Source organism: Oncorhynchus keta, chromosome 22, assembly GCF_023373465.1.
Source record: "Oncorhynchus keta strain PuntledgeMale-10-30-2019 chromosome 22, Oket_V2, whole genome shotgun sequence".
In the NCBI taxonomy this organism is placed as follows: Eukaryota; Metazoa; Chordata; class Actinopteri; order Salmoniformes; family Salmonidae; genus Oncorhynchus; species Oncorhynchus keta.
Genome location: NC_068442.1, coordinates 30204195 through 30222112, shown reverse-complemented (window position 1 = coordinate 30222112; position 17918 = coordinate 30204195). Strand labels below are relative to the sequence as shown.

At 43.3% G+C, this 17918-nt stretch overlaps 1 long non-coding RNA gene across 1 annotated transcript; it reads left to right on the top strand.

The window, feature by feature from the left end:
- The first annotated feature begins 11633 nt into the window (after positions 1-11633).
- Positions 11634-16038, top strand: LOC118400765 (uncharacterized). The gene is made up of 3 exons (XR_004829099.2): positions 11634-11738; positions 13251-13401; positions 14280-16038. It is a non-coding gene; the product is annotated as an uncharacterized LOC118400765 (long non-coding RNA).
- Positions 16039-17918: the final 1880 nt, after the last annotated feature.

Here is a 17918-nt window from a genome sequence, read left to right as displayed (position 1 = left end):
TCATGGAAATTCACTACAAAGCTGTATTCAATTGTGACAAAGCTCTTAAAATAAATTGAGAAAAAAATTATGGAATGGACTCTACCTACATGTTAATTTATCCTACTGTTTTTGCCAAACAAATGTACAAAAAAAAGAAAAAAAAGGTTACGTAAATCACAAAGTATTGCTTATACCAAACTTAAAGCAGGCCGCTTTTTTCTCCACTTCCTGCCTGAATGATGTTTCCAAAGTAAACTGCCTGTAGCTCAGGCCTTGAAGCCACGATATGCATATAATTGGTACCATTGGAAAGAAAACACTGTAGTTTGTAGAAGAATATAAAACAATAGATATGGTATTAGAAAATCCAAAGAAAAACCAACCCAACATTTTATTTAAGAGAGACCATCTTCTTTGAAAGGCAAGAGAAAGGTCATATTGAAAAGTAGCTCCCTGGATGCAATTTCTATGGCTTCCACAGGGTGTCAGCAGTCTGTTCAAGGTTTCATGGTTGTAACTTCAGAAACGAATAAAAAATAACAGTTTTAGTAGAGGGACACAGTCTTGGAAATTTGTGTTACACGTGCGGTGAAGACATTACGTACCTGCTAAAATCGGTACTACTTCCGGGTTGGGGCGAGCGGTCGCATTCGCACTTCGGTCCGCAGGTAGTATTACTTTTCATTACTTTTCATTACATTTCATTATAGTACAACGGTTTGATTTGTCTAATCTTAGCAATTTCTTCTTAGCTAGCTACATAGCCGTCTTTGTATCAAAGATAATTGCGTAATTATCATATTTCGTCGTCCTAACGTAGTCTACTGCCCAGCAGCTAGCCAGCTAGCTAACGTCCACTGTCTACCGAATAGCAGCACTGTAGAAACTATTACACTCAACTGAACGACTTGATTAGTGTAGTGTTAGCTAGCTACATAGTTGTCTTTGCTGTCTTCGTATCCAAGATAATTGTGTAGTTTAGAGTGTGTAGTCTTAGAGTGATTATCTTAATTTACCGAGGTTAGCTAGCCAGCTATTTGTCGTCCTTAACGTAGGAGACACTGCTAGCTAGCTAACAGCTAGCCAACGTATATTCGGTAGCCAACGTCTACCGAATATAACTTCCCACTCAACAACCCGCTTCGCTCCACAGGTAGTATCACATTTTCATTTCATTTACATTTACATTTAAGTCATTTAGCAGACGCTCTTATCCAGAGCGACTTACAAATTGGTGCATACACCTTATGACAACCAGTGGAACAGCCACTTGCATCTAAATCTTGTTGGGGGTGAGAAGGATTACTTACCCTTACTTACCCTATCCTAGGTATTCCTTGAAGAGGGGGTTTCAGGTGTCTCCGGAAGGTGGTGATTGAGCTGTCCTGGCTCGTGAGGGAGTTTGTTCCACCATTGGGGGCCAGACAGGGCCTGATTGGAGGTACTGTTCCCCTCACAGCTCCGTGGCGAGCACCATTCTTGTAGCGGATGCGAGCTTCAACTGGAAGCCAGTGGAGAGAGCGGAGGAGCGGGGTGAGTTTGGGAAGGTTGAACACCAGACGGGCTGCGGCTGGATGAGTTGTAGGGGTTTAATGGCACAGGCAGGGAGCCCAGCTGTTTCAGTGGTAGGGAGGCGCACAGTATCACATTTTCATTTCACAGCTCCGTAGGCGAGCACCATTTCATTATAGCACAAGGCGGTTGATTTGACAAGTGCCTGGATTAGGACCTGCGCCGCTTCCTGTGTGAGGCAGGGTAGCTGTTGTACATAGGAACCACCGTCTTTTGTATCAAAGATAATTGTGTAGTCATAGAGTCGAGGAAGAGGAGCTTTTCTGAGGTTAGCTAGCCAGCTATTGTCGTTCTTTAACGCAACATAACGTAATCAACACTTTCATTATAGCTTTGATTTGCTTGATCGCTAGCCTAGAGCCTAGGTTAGCTAGAATAGCTGCACTGTAGAAACTATTGCACTGTAGAAACTATTACACTCAACGGAACGACTTGATTAGTGTAGTGTCAACAACGCAGCCACTGCCAGCTAGCCTACTTCAGCAGTACTGTATCATTTTAATCATTTTAGTCAATAAGATTCTTGCTACGTAAGCTTAACTTTCTGAACATTCGAGACGTGTAGTCCACTTGTCATTCCAATCTCCTTGCATTAGCGTAGCCTCTTCTGTAGCCTGTCAACTATGTGTCTGTCTATCCCTGTTCCCTCCTCTCTGCACAGACCATACAAACGCTCCACACCGCGTGGCCGCGGCCACCCTAATCTGGTGGTCCCAGCGCGCACGACCCACGTGGAGTTCCAGGTCTCCGGTAGACTCTGGAACTGCCGATCTGCGGCCAACAAGGCAGAGTTCATCTCAGCCTATGCCTCCCTCCAGTCCCTCGACTTCTTGGCACTGACGGAAACATGGATCACCACAGATAACACTGCTACTCCTACTGCTCTCTCCTCGTCCGCTCACGTGTTCTCGCACACCCCGAGAGCTTCTGGTCAGCGGGGTGGTGGCACCGGGATCCTCATCTCTCCCAAGTGGTCATTCTCTCTTTCTCCCCTTACCCATCTGTCTATTGCCTCCTTTGAATTCCATGCTGTCACAGTTACCAGCCCTTTCAAGCTTAACATCCTTATCATTTATCGCCCTCCAGGTTCCCTCGGAGAGTTCATCAATGAGCTTGATGCCTTGATAAGCTCCTTTCCTGAGGACGGCTCACCTCTCACAGTTCTGGGCGACTTTAACCTCCCCACGTCTACCTTTGACTCATTCCTCTCTGCCTCCTTCTTTCCACTCCTCTCCTCTTTTGACCTCACCCTCTCACCTTCCCCCTACTCACAAGGCAGGCAATACACTCGACCTCATCTTTACTAGATGCTGTTCTTCCACTAACCTCATTGCAACTCCCCTCCAAGTCTCCGACCACTACCTTGTATCCTTTTCCCTCTCGCTCTCATCCAACACTTCCCACACTGCCCCTACTCGGATGGCATCGCGCCGTCCCAACCTTCGCTCTCTCTCCCCCGCTACTCTCTCCTCTTCCATCCTATCATCTCTTCCCTCTGCTCAAACCTTCTCCAACCTATCTACTGATTCTGCCTCCTCAACCCTCCTCTCCTCCCTTTCTGCATCCTTTGACTCTCTATGTCCCCTATCCTCCAGGCCGGCTCGGTCCTCCCCTCCCGCTCCGTGGCTCGACGACTCATTGCGAGCTCACAGAACAGGGCTCCGGGCAGCCGAGCGGAAATGGAGGAAAACTCGCCTCCCTGCGGACCTGGCATCCTTTCACTCCCTCCTCTCTACATTTTCCTCCTCTGTCTCTGCTGCTAAAGCCACTTTCTACCACTCTAAATTCCAAGCATCTGCCTCTAACCCTAGGAAGCTCTTTGCCACCTTCTCCTCCCTCCTGAATCCTCCTCCCCTCCCCCTCCTCCCTCTCTGCAGATGACTTCGTCAACCATTTTGAAAAGAAGGTCGACGACATCCGATCCTCGTTTGCTAAGTCAAACGACACCGCTGGTTCTGCTCACACTGCCCTACCCTGTGCTCTGACCTCTTTCTCCCCTCTCTCTCCAGATGAAATCTTGCGTCTTGTGACGGCCGGCCGCCCAACAACCTGCCCGCTTGACCCTATCCCCTCCTCTCTTCTCCAGACCATTTCCGGAGACCTTCTCCCTTACCTCACCTCGCTCATCAACTCATCCCTGACCGCTAGCTACGTCCCCTCCGTCTTCAAGAGAGCGAGAGTTGCACCCCTTCTGAAAAAACCTACACTCGATCCCTCCGATGTCAACAACTACAGACCAGTATCCCTTCTTTCTTTTCTCTCCAAAACTCTTGAACGTGCCGTCCTTGGCCAGCTCTCCCGCTATCTCTCTCAGAATGACCTTCTTGATCCAAATCAGTCAGGTTTCAAGACTAGTCATTCAACTGAGACTGCTCTTCTCTGTACCACCCTCTCCGAGTTGGGCATCTCCGGCGCGGCCCACGCTTGGATTGCGTCCTACCTGACAGGTCACTCCTACCAGGTGGCGTGGCGAGAATCTGTCTCCTCACCACGCGCTCTCACCACTGGTGTCCCCCAGGGCTCCGTTCTAGGCCCTCTCCTATTCTCGCTATACACCAAGTCACTTGGCTCTGTCATAACCTCACATGGTCTCTCCTATCATTGCTATGCAGACGACACACAATTAATCTTCTCCTTTCCCCCTTCTGATGACCAGGTGGCGAATCGCATCTCTGCATGTCTGGCAGACATATCAGTGTGGATGACGGATCACCACCTCAAGCTGAACCTCGGCAAGACGGAGCTGCTCTTCCTCCCGGGGAAGGACTGCCCGTTCCATGATCTCGCCATCACGGTTGACAACTCCATTGTGTCCTCCTCCCAGAGCGCTAAGAACCTTGGCGTGATCCTGGACAACACCCTGTCGTTCTCAACTAACATCAAGGCGGTGGCCCGTTCCTGTAGGTTCATGCTCTACAACATCCGCAGAGTACGACCCTGCCTCACACAGGAAGCGGCGCAGGTCCTAATCCAGGCACTTGTCATCTCCCGTCTAGATTACTGCAACTCGCTGTTGGCTAGGCTCCCTGCCTGTGCCATTAAACCCCTACAACTCATCCAGAACGCCGCAGCCCGTCTGGTGTTCAACCTTCCCAAGTTCTCTCACGTCACCCCGCTCCTCCGCTCTCTCCACTGGCTTCCAGTTGAAGCTCGCATCCGCTACAAGACCATGGTGCTTGCCTACGGAGCTGTGAGGGGAACGGCACCTCAGTACCTCCAGGCTCTGATCAGGCCCTACACCCAAACAAGGGCACTGCGTTCATCCACCTCTGGCCTGCTCGCCTCCCTACCACTGAGGAAGTACAGTTCCCGCTCAGCCCAGTCAAAACTGTTCGCTGCTCTGGCCCCCAATGGTGGAACAAACTCCCTCACGACGCCAGGACAGCGGAGTCAATCACCACCTTCCGGAGACACCTGAAACCCCACCTCTTTAAGGAATACCTAGGATAGGATAAGTAATCCTTCTCACCCCCCTAAAAGATTTAGATGCACTATTGTAAAGTGGCTGTTCCACTGGATGTCATAAGGTGAATGCACCAATTTGTAAGTCGCTCTGGATAAGAGCGTCTGCTAAATGACTTAAATGTAAATGTAAATGGTTTCCTTTTGAACATACTTCTTTCCAAAATAAATATTATAGTTTGATTACATTTTAGGGTATCTGCGGAGTAAATAGAAACGTATTTTGACTTGTTGAAACAAAGTTTTGGGGTAGATTTTCTGATTCCCTTCTCTGCAAGTTGAATGAGTGGATTACTCAAATCGATGGTGCCAACTAAACTGACTTTTTGGGATATAAAGAAGGATTTTATCTAACAAAATGACAATACGTGTTGGAGCTGGGACCATTTGGATGACAAATCAGAGGGAGATTTTCAAAAAGTAAGTGAATATTTAATCACTATTTGGGAATTTATGAAACCTGTGCCGGTGGAAAAATATTTTGATGTGGAGTGCCGTCCTTAAACAATTGCATGGCTTGCTTTCGCTGTAAAGCCTACTGTAAATCGGACAGTGCAGTTAGATTAACAAGAATTTAAGCTTTCAACCAATATAAGACACTAGTATGTTCATTAAAGTTTAATATCCATAATTTGTATTATTATTTATTTGAATTGCACGCATGTCACATTCTGACCTTAGTTCCTTTGTTATGTCTTTGTTTTAGTTTGGTCAGGGCGTGAGTTGGGGTGGGTAGTCTATGTTCTTTTTACTATGTTGTGTTTATGTGTTTGGCCTGGTATGGTTCCCAATCAGAGGCAGGTGTCGTTCGTTGTCTCTGATTGAGAATCATATTTAGGTAGCCTTTTCCCACCTGTGTTTGTGGGTGATTATTTTCTGTTTAGTGTTTTTCGTCACCTTACAGAACTGTTTCAGTTTCGTTTCATTCTCTTAGTTATTTTGTTTAGTGTTCTGAGTTTAAATAAATATGATCACGAACACTTACCACGCTGCACTTTGGTCCTCCTCTCCTTCCACCAAAGACAACCGTTACAACTCCCTCCAGTTTCACCGGAAGTTATCTGGCTAGCGGGATACCTAGCCTTAAGAAGTTTGATAGTTCAGACACGACACAACAATGGCATTATTTTCAATGACCGCTACAACTCTTCCAACAATTTAACTTCCACCAAAGCATTTACAGACAAATTTACATAGTAAAATATATAAAAGTTTCTAAAAGCAAATAGAAAGGATAATTGATGTGGAAAGCCTCATATTAAACACCAATTGTATTCACTTAGTTGATGGTTTATATCTAGGATAATGTTTTCCAGCTTTGTCATTCAATTTATAATTTTTTAAATAATGTTAGTTGATTATTTTATATATTTTACATGTGATCAGGCCACACAGAGGGCCAGAGATAATTACAGACATGTGGTAATCGGAGGTACCAAAAAAGACCACTAGATTTAATGTGATATAATAAAACTTGAAAGTTACTCAAATTCTGGTAGTTTACTGGTAAACTTCAAACGTTTCCAGTAATATACCCTCCCTTTGCAATCCTACTTCTACCTTAAGCTAGCTTCAGTTCAATCAGCTCACCTCATATCAAATCAAAATATTTGTCACATATGCAGAATACAGGTGTAGACCTTACCGTGAATTGCTTACAAGCCCTTAACCAACAACGCAGTTCAAGAAATGGAGTTAATAAAATATTTACTAAATAAACTAAAGTAACACAAGAAATGTACATAACAATAACGAGGCTACAGTATATACAGTCGGTGCCGGTACAGGTTAGTTGAGGTAATTTGTAAAGTGACTACACATAGATAATAAACAGCGAGTAGCAGCAGTGTAACAACAAGGGGGGTCAATGTAAATAGTCTGGTTGGCCATTTGATTAGTCCTTCAGCAGTCTTATGGCTTGGGGGTAGAAGGAAGGAGCCTTTTGGTTAAGGAGCCTTTTGGTCCTAGACTTGGCGCCCCGGTTCCGCTTGCCGTGCGGTAGCAGATGCTGAGCAGTTGCCATACCAGGTGGTGACGCAACCGGTCAGGATGCTCTCGATGGTGCAGCTGTAGAACTTTGAGGATCTGGGTATATAAGCAGACAATGAAAGTGTCAGAACAGTAGGTGAAACTAAGAGGGGTAAATAGACCAAATTATTAGGGTGAGGCACATGGGCTACTAAAATCTTACTACACAAGCTACACTTAGTATTACTTTCTTAGCTACGGTATACATACAGCCCAGGAATTTTACATAATTTATGCAGCAGCATACAATACATTTTTGGACTCACGTTGTTGTGCTGTACTCACTTGAATAGGAAGTTGGCACGGTGGTCCTTTGTGGGCAAATTTTGTAATCAAAGTCTGGCATTATATGAATTTATGGTGCTTTCACAACAACTGGGAACTCAGAAAGAAACAAGGTCGAATCATGATGACATCATTGATCTTCAGGTCGTAGCTCTAGAAAGAGGCCGGATTTAGAATTCCGAGTTGGATGACCGTTCAAAACCTCTTTTCCCAGTCAGAGCTCGTTTATTTCCGACTTCCCAGTTGTCTTGAAAACACTGAAGTCAAGCTTTTGCAGTTCTGAGTTAACAGTTGTTTTGAGCGCAGCACAAATCATGCTTCATTGACAGAATGGCCAATGTTGAATGTTTATCATTTTAAACTTGGAAAAGAGCCCCTTAATCACAGATTTGGGACCACACAGCCACTCCACTGAATAGCAGGCTAGTTATTGCTTTGCAATGCTTGCAGTTATTCACTGTCATTGATTCCTTCCAAACCACTCATTGCTGAATTTGCAATTTCCAACTTGTTGTGTAATGTTAATGTCCAATGGCCGCTGAGCAACGATATGTTTTATATATAATTTATCTTCATATGACAAGAATTAAAACAGATTTGCCAGTAGATTGTTTTAAAAAATGTATGATGATGACTGCTAGCTAAGATTTTGAAAGTATGATGTTGACATGATCAGTCCAATCAAAGCTAATGTACATATAACGTGACTTGATGTAATTTTATCTGTGGTCAATGACCTTGAGCCTTCTTGGATAGGCACTTCTAATATAACTATGACAGCACCCAAGGGACTAGAATTTTCTAGCACCACCTTCAGACTTGGCAGTGACGTAGTGTTACCATGAGTGACAGAACATTGAGCCAATCATGGCATAACGCTCTGTATTTTCTGCTGGCCTGCCCCACCACAGCAGAAAGTACTGAGCAAAGCTTAAACACCTGCATTTTGGAGCAGCCTAACTGAAGAAAACAAAAATTAGATCATGTTCGTATGCGGCCTTATTTACACAATGATATATATTTTTTACATTGTTTGCAAACTGATATGTGACACGTATTAATTTTTTTATTTTTTATTTTACCTTTTAAAATTAAGCAAGTCAGTTAAGAACAGATTCTTATTTTCAATGACGGCCTGGGAACAGTGGGTTAACTGCCTGTTCAGGGGCAGAACGACAGATTTGTACGTTGTCAGCTCGGGGGTTTGAACTCGCAACCTTCCGGTTACTAGCTCTAACCACTAGGCTACGCTGCTGCCAAAATGACATGCAAAACAGGCAAGCTCAAGCTCTGCCCCACCTGCCCTGAATGACGGGTCGCCACTGCTCTGCGGTCCAACTCATCCCAAACCACCATCACAATTGGGTTGAGGTCGGCTGATTGTAGAGGCCAGGTCATCTGATGCAGCTCTCAATCACTCTCCTTCTTGGTCAAATAGCCCTTATACAGCCTGGAGGTGTGTTGGGTCATTGTCCTGTTGAAAAACAAATGATAATACCACTAAGCGCAAACCAGATAGGATGGCGTATCGCTGCAAAATGCTGTGATAGCCATGTTGGTTAAGTATGCCTTCCGTTCACCAACTCTGCGTATTTTTGGAACCAAAAAATCTAAAATATGGACTCATTGGACTCATTGCTTGTGTTTTTTGGCCCAAGCAAGTCTCTTCTTATTATTGGTGTCTTTTAATAGTGGTTTCTTTGCAGCAATTCAACCATGAAGGCCTGATTGACGCAGTCTCCTTGGCACAGTTGATGTTGATATGTGTCTGTAACTTGAACTCTGAAGCATTTAATTGGGCTGCAATTTTTGAGGCTGGTAACTCTAATGAACTTATCCTCTGCAGCAAAGGTTACTCTGGGTCTTCCTTTCCTGTGGTGGTCCTCATGAGAGCCAGTTTCATCATAGCACTTGATGGTTTGTGCAACTGCACTTGAACAAACTTTAAAAGTTATTTTCCAAATTGGCTGACCTTCATGTCTCAAAGTAATGATGGACTGTCATTTCTCTTGCTTATTTGAGCTGTTCTTGACATAATATGGAATTGGTATTTTACCAAATATCTTCTGTATACCCCCCTACCTTGTCACAACACAACTGATTGGCTCAAATACATTGAGAAGGAAGAAATTCCACAATTGATAATTAAAATGTATTCCAGGTGACTACCTCATTAAGCTGGTTGAGAGAATGCCAGGAGTGTGCAAAGCTGTCATCAAGGCAAAGGGTGGCTACTTTGAAGAATCTCAAATATAAAATATGTTTTGATTTGTTTAACACTTTTTTGGTTACTATATGATTCCAAGTGTGTTATTTCATAGTTTTGATGTCTTCACTATTATTCTACAATGTAGAACATAGTAAAAATAAAGAAAAACCATTGAATGAGTAGGTGTGTCCAAGCTTTCGACTGGTACTGTTGGTGTTCCTTTTGTCCAGGAGCGAAAGGGCAGTGTGGAGTGCGATTCAGATTGTGTCATGTTTGGACCTGTGGAGTCGGTATGATAATTGGAGTGGGTTTAGGGTTTCTGGCATGAGCACTTTCTGGCTACCGACATGAGTGCTACGGGTGGTAATAATTTAGGCAGGTTACCTTCGTTTTCTTGGGCACAAGGACTATGGTTGTATGTTGGAAACATATAGGTATTACAGACTCGGCCAGATTGAAAATGTCAGTGAAGAAACTTGCCAACTGGTCTGTGCATGCTTTGAGTACACGTCCTGGTAATCCGTATGGCCCCGTGGCTTTGTGAATATTGACTTGTTTAAAGGTCTTGCTCACATCGGCTACGGGGAGTGTGAACACACAGTCGTCCGAAACAACTGGTGGTCTCATGCATTCTTCAGTTTTGCTTGCATTTAGCTCGTCTCGTAGACTAGCATCACTGGGCAGCTCGAGGCTTGGTTTCCCTTTGTGGTCCATAATAGTTTTCAAGCCCTGCCACATCCGACGAGTGTCAGAGCCGGTGTAGTAGAATTCAGTCTTAATCCTGTATTGACGCTTTGCCTGTTTGATGGTTCGTCTGAGGGCATAGCGGGATTTCTTATAAGCGTCCGAATTAGTACCCCGCTCCTTGAAATTGGGAGCAATAGCCTCTAGCTCGGTGCGGATGTTGTCTGTAATCCTTGGCTTCTGGTATGGCTTCTGGTATGGTAATGTACGTACAGTCACTGTGGGGACGATGTCGTCGATGCACTTATTTATGAAGGTGGTATACTGAGGTGATACGGATCGGCAGCGTAGCCTAGTGGTTAGAGCGTTGGACTAGTAACCGCAAGGTTGTGAGTTCAAACCCCCGAGCTGACAAGGTACAAATCTGTCGTTCTGCCCCTGAACAGGCAGTTAACCCACTGTTCCCAGGCTGTCATTGAAAATAAGAATATGTTCTTAACTGACTTGCCTGGTTAAATAAAGGTTTAAAAAAAACATTTAAAAAATATATATATACACTGAGGTGGTATACTCCTCAATGCCATTGGAGGAATCCTGGAACATATTCTAGTCTGTGCTAGCAGAAAAGTCCTGTAGCGTAGCATCCAAGTCATTTGTCCACTTTCGTATTGAGCGAGTCACTGGTACTTACTACTTTAGTTTTTGCTTGTAAGCAGGAATCAGGAGGAAAGAATTCTGTTCAGCTTTGCCAAATGTAGGGCGAGGGAGAGCTTTGTATGTTTCACTGTGTGTGGAGTAAAGGTGGTCTAGAGTTGTTTTTCCTTTGGTTGTACATGTGACATGCTGATAGAAATGAGGTAAAACGGATTTAAGTTTGCCGGCCACTAGGAGTGCCTCTTCTGGATGAGCATTTTCTTGTTTGCTTATGGTCTTATAGAGTTGGTTGACAGCGGTCTTAGTGTCAGCATCAGTTTGTGGTGGTAAATAGACAGCTACGAATAATATAGATGAGAACTCTCTTGGTAGATTGTGTGGTCTACAGCTTATCATGAGGTATTCTACCTCAGGCGAGCAATACCTCAAGGCTTCTTTAATATTAGACCGCGCACCAGCAGTTGTTGACAAATAGATACACACCCCACCCCTCGTCTTACCAGACGTAGCTGCTCTGTCCTGCTGAAACACGGAGAAGCCAGCCAGCTCCATATTATCTGTGTCGTTGTTCAGCCAAGTCTTGGTGAAACATAAGATTTTACAGTTTTTAATATCCCTTTGTTAGGATCGTCTTAATTATAGATTTTACAATGATTTCACATTGGCCAATAATACCGAGGGCAGTGGCAGTTTACCTACTCATCTGCAAATTCTTACAAGGCACCCTGCCCTCCTCCCCCTTTTTCTCCGTCTCAATAGGCAGGATCAGACCTGGGTCCCTGTGGAGAAATAAACACTGGGCCTATAAAGGGCATTGATACGACACATAATCCTTCAATAACAACACAGCTCAACCTGCAAGGTAATGTTCACAGCTGAATTCAATATATGCTAATAGTTACCCTGGTTATAAATGACAGGAAATTGTTCCTGCGATGGCAAATACCTTGAGGGCCATGCTGGCTGGCAATGCCAATAGTGCAGTGAGCCTTAAGAGTTGGTTGGCTGTCTGAATAGACATTATCAGAGCTAACAGCGCTCATGCTGAGTTATAAAGTCACCTAGATAGACCACAAACCCTCAGGTGGTCTTGTCCAAATAATTCATAGACCTCTTGTCTGTGTGACCCTGTATGTGGAGCAGAGCAGGGGCCCAGGGGCCCAAGGGCCAGTCTATTCCACAGGAGGCTTCCCTCCTAGCATCAGAGAGATTAGAGCTGTGTGCATCTGCTGGCCCCAGTGTAATGTCCCCTCTCCACAGGACTTCACAACTAGATCATTATCACAAGCAACCAGGGCCCTGTCATTCTGCTCCCTCTCTATCCCCAGGGAGAAGACAGGAAGAAAAAGAGAAACAGGGATGGAAAACTACTTAGGGTGATGAAATAAAGGAAACAGAGAGGGAGAATGAGAGGGAGAGCGGTGACGTATCTTTGAGAGCTTTATTACACCCTTCCTCCTCCTTGGAAGAATCTTGGCTTGACATTCAAGCACCAAAATACATTTGGTAATAATGCCATGTTTAGCCTCTCCCTTAGACACCATTTATCTTTTTCTTGCACTTTAGTCTCGCTCCCTTTCTTGCTTCCTCTTATTTCTCTCCACCTCGGTCTGTCCCTTAGTTACCCCCTCTCTCTGTATCTGTCTGTCTCTCCAGAAGGGGGAGAGGGCCCTGGCTTTACAATAACAGAGGGCAGAGCCCCAGTGAGACCAATCTTTGTAGTAGAAGACCCTGGTGCTCTCGTCTTTCCATTGTCTCAGCTCTCTCTCGTTGCTCTGCCTGCCACATCAACCTCTTCTCTCCAGGGCCTCATCTAGAATTCATTCTCTGACACTGATGTGACAAGGAAAACAAACGCTCCTGAATATTTAACAATCAGCAGTGGGGAGGTGATTCTGTTTCCATTATTATTTACCTGCCAAAGGTTTCTGTCCTCCACAGAGCTTTGCACCATAGTGTTATCAACAATGTATACTCTACAGAGATAATACATTATGAGATTACAATTCTGTGTCCAATAATGTTACATCACAGCACCTCTGATAGTCTTGTTTTAGGGAGTGATGCTATTTTGCATATTACGCATTGAAAGTGATCTATTTATACCAGAGGAGGCTGGTGGGAGGGGCTATAGAAGGATGGGCTCATTGTAATGGCTGGAATGGAATTAATGGAACGGTATCAAATTTATGGAAACCGCATTTGACTCTGTTCCATTTATTCCAATCCAGCCATTACAATGAGCCCGTCCTCCTATAGCTCCTCCCACCAGGCGCCACTGATCTATACCATTGCTGCAGATGCAGTGAGAGTGGTGAATAATCTATAAATCTGTTAGATGTTGACAGTCTGACTCTTTCTCTCACTCTGTCAGACTGACTACTGAGTCAACAGGCGTCTGGATACTGACTCAAACCACAGGTTGTCTTGTGGTATGTGGTGGACAGAACTCAATGAAGATGAAGTACCCAGAAGGATTGAGCATCTACTTTGGCCTAATGAAGATTTAAACCAGTGAAGCAAAGGTACGTGCGTGTGTGTGTGCACAACAGTGGATTGATCTGAGTGATTTATATACAGACTCGTCTCTGTCAGGTGATCAGATGAGGAGTGAGAGCAGTGAACGACTGAGTCTCTCTTTATCAGACTGAGGTGTAGCTGGGTTCTGTTGGAAGTTCATTATCTGTGGATTACCTGGGCTTTTAGCCTTTTAAACCCACATGGAAACATCAGTTATATTGGGCAAACCTAGGGCTGTGGTGGTCATACATTTTTGCCAGCAGGTGATTGTCAAGCAAATAACTGCAGTTCTCACGGTAATTGAGCGTTAAATTAACATAAACACATTTAGAATGTCCTGTCTTCCACGCATAGCCTATTTTTAAAAAATTCTAAATAAATTAATATAATTTAGCCTACACCAACACAATAAATCCTTTATTTATTTTAGATAGGTCTAAAGAAATATGATATGAAGACAATGTAGTCTATTTCAGAAGAACAGAATAGCAAACTCTGCGTTGTCTTTATATTAGGCCCTGATCTGGTTATACCATGGGCTACACTAGTTCATTTAGCAGACAATATTTGCTTAAAATTCCATAGTATTATTTTATATTATTTTATAGTATGACGAATACAATTGAACATAGCTGAATAAAATAGAAAGGGTATTTTCTCCAAATGATTTGAGGGAGTGAACACGTGGCCATTCTGTGAGCGGTTAACAAAGAAACAGGTCTTCCTATATGCTTGATCTAGAGTTATTTATGTCACTTTAGTTGTGATACAAATGCTGGGATATGTGTTTAGATGTTTTATGCATTCTAAGGCTGCATGATGCGACTAATGATGATTTGAAGTCGCATGAAAGGCATGAGCTCTGCTTTGTTTTTTTGCACAGGCTGTACACACTTCATCAGTCTTTCTCACAGGCTACAAGTGGGATGCAACTGTGCGTGTCCTTTCCAATTCCGAGGCTCGTATTGAAGATATTGGAAGAACTGTACACATTTACTTTTCGTCAGCCAACAAGAGGAGTAGGCCTAACGAACAGCAAAAACACTAGCCTATGTCAATCTACTACCCCCCCATAGTAGAATTAATATAATCACTAGCATAAAACAAACTGTTTGAAGCAATGAGCCTGAAGCAACAGGTGAGAACGTTTAGTTTAAAATGTTGATAAACTATTAGGCAATTTCGTCACATTATAAGTGCAGCAATGCGCACACAGCATTAGACTATAAGCGTGAGTGTTCCATTAGCAGGAAAACACCATCCTCAAAAGTGATATATATGCCAGTTAGGCTCTACACCCATTGTAAAGCAGATTAATGTGCATCATTTTAAGAAGTTATTTGTCCACTTTAGTTGTGATACAAACCTTATTAAAACATATAAGCCTATGGGCTAGGATTAATGAGGTGTGAGACTATGATTTGAAAAAGTCGCAAAAAAAGCATGCACTGTTTGCCTTAAGCTGGGCATCATTCACAAGTGATGATGTATAATTGACAAGTGATAGGCTAACATTGTCACCCATCATACTATTCTTGATTTAATCTTGTCTTTACATATACTAAATAATGTCTGTGTGACATTTGTTGTGATTTAGAATGGACCATTATCATGCACCTGCCTCGAAACATGGGCAGTGGGAAAAATGCATGTCATCTATGCACTTAAATAGCGAATGGAGGATGCTTTTCTCAGGGTTCATTTTCATGCCAGCCAGGTAGGCTATAGTCCTGTTTTAAGGAGAAGCAATGTGCTTAATATTAGGAAGGTTGAGAAATAAATATAGCAAGCCTAGCCTATAGAAAGCTGATGGGATCCTCCTCTTTTTAAGAGGCCATCACTCTGTTTTCTCACGCAATTGCAAAGCCTACAGAGATGTTGCACAAAATGAGCTCATGGGCTCTCATTAAGTGTTTGATTAGATTTTTGATTGCATTTGCATTGATGTCAGAGTGATTAGAGGGACAATAGAGTGCGGAGTACGAGGCAGTTAGCACGATTGGTAGTCTACTAATGACCATCAGCAGCACCAGAGCTTGGAAAAGCCTAATTACCATTACTTAATGGTCACATGGAATTTGACTGCCATCATGACTTGTGACCGTCGATTTTGCGGTAATATGGTCACCATAACAGCCTTAAGTAGACCCATAGACTTGGCTTGAGACCTGTCCACATTATGACACCATGCATTTAACGCTCATGATAACAGTTAGTGTGTATTGTATCAGTATGTGTGTGTGTGAGAGACTGTGTGTGTGTGTGTGTTATGAGTCCTCTTACGGATCTGCCCCTTTATGTCAATTTTTGCCTAAAATGACCCAAATCTAACTGCCTGTAGCTCAGGACCTGAAGCAAGGATATGCATATTCTTGATTCCATTTGAAAGGAAAAACTTTGACATTTGTGGAAATGTGAAATCAATGTCAGAGAGTTATAACACATTAAATATGGTAAAAGATAATACAAAGGAAAAAACATGCATTTTTTTTCACAAATCTTTGAAATGCAAGAAAAAAGCCATAATGTATTATTCCAGCCCAGGTGCAATTTTGATTTTGTCAGACTAGATGGCAGCAGTGTATGTGCAAAGTTTTAGACTGTTCCAATGAACAATTTAATTTCTGTTCAAAATGTTGTATTATGACTGCCCAAATGTGCCTAATTGGTTTATTAATAAATGTTCAAGTTCATAACTGTGCACTGTCCTCAAACAATATAATGGTATTATTTCACTGTAATAGCTACTGTAAATTGGACAGTGCAGTTAGATTAACAAGAATTTAAGCTTTCAGACAATATCAGATATGTCTATGTCCTGGGAAATCATCTGGTTATTTACAACCTCATGCTAATCACATTAGCCTACATTAGCTCAACCATCCCGCGGGGGACCCACCGATCCTGTAGAAGATGAGTGTGTGTGTGTGTATTTGTCTGTTCTTGGTTAAAGTGAGGTGTGAGAATTTTCTGGCTTTAATTTTCACTTCAGAAAGTGTTTCATCAGGAATTTGTTTACTGTAAAACAAAATCTAGAGAATGAGCGCACACACACACACACACACACACACACACACACACACACACACACACACACACACACACACACACACACACACACACACACACACACACACACACACACACACACAGCAAAGGGTAGTGTGGTTGTACACACAGCCTATCCTGTTCCCAGGGGCCTCCAGACTGATGCGTGATGATATCCTGTAAAGGTGAGTTTGGCCTCCATTAGAGGCTCCTATGGCCCGTGCGTGTCCCCCTCTCTCAGCATTTAATATGGGTCTGCCTGTAATCATCCTGTTAGGAGCTGGATTATGAGGCGATGGAAATGAACAGACTCCCAGGAATATTAAGAGAGACAGATATCGAGAACACAACAGTAATTGTGAGGATCACTGTCAGAAAAACAAAGCACAGAGAGAGTGGAGCGGAGGGAGACAAGGTTTTTAGCTGCCTTGATAGCTAAAGGGCAGCTTACATCAGAGGAGTATTGTTGGGAGATATTGGGTGTAAACTGGGTAGAATAATTTAAACAGATGTAATGAGAATGAATGTTTGTTTTTGTTGTCTCTATTCTCGCCAGCTGTGGTTTATAGCTGGGCCCCAGCTCAAAAACACATTAATCTCTCCACCGACTGACACCGCTTACGGAATGGTTCGGAGGACAACAGAGAAGACAAAAAGAAAGAGAAAACATTCTCATTACAGTTAACGCTAGGGTATGATTTGCACTGAAGCCGAATGATAAGAGTTTCTCTCTCTTCTATTTGTGCACAGAGCAATTCAGGGGAGAGGTTTTGATAAGGCACCTTTAGTCTGTTTAATCATATCTCACTGGGACCAATAGGCTAAATTAACCTGTGCTAGACTCTGTATGCAATCCAAGGACAGTTGAATTTAAACACCAATTTAGAGAGACATTGACACTCTAAATGCGTTAACTCCAATAATAATTTAATATAGTGATCCACTGAACTTAAAGAATTATAAGGTATTTCAAGGACAGCAGTATCAACACAGAAGCCTTATAGCTATAGTTTTACCCTGAGACTATTCCTGGGATATATAGAGGTTCCTCTTGAGTAGTCAAAGGGATAGGGAAGTTTCGACCCCCTTAAAAATGCTACCTTTTCATCAACCCAGCGAACCCTCAGGCAATATAGTGTTCTTATTATTCTTCACTTCAGTGGTCTGAGTGTCCCTTGTTAAGGAATTTATACAGTGTGGGTCCTCCTAGGATGAAATATCTCATTTACCAGGCCTTGTCAGGAAGGGCTGAATCAATATGGACCATGATATATATACGTTATATGGCAGTCCTGGAGCCAAATGTGTAATATATTGATTCACATTCATGTGTCCCAGAGGTCGGGGCATTTATCTTGCTATCTGACAGGGCAGAGAGAGACAGGCCACAGGGATTTCCTGTGTCTCAACACTTTTATTCAAATCAGGTCTGGAGGATTTACTCCCTCCCGTCTCTCTGTGTGTTTTTGGCAGG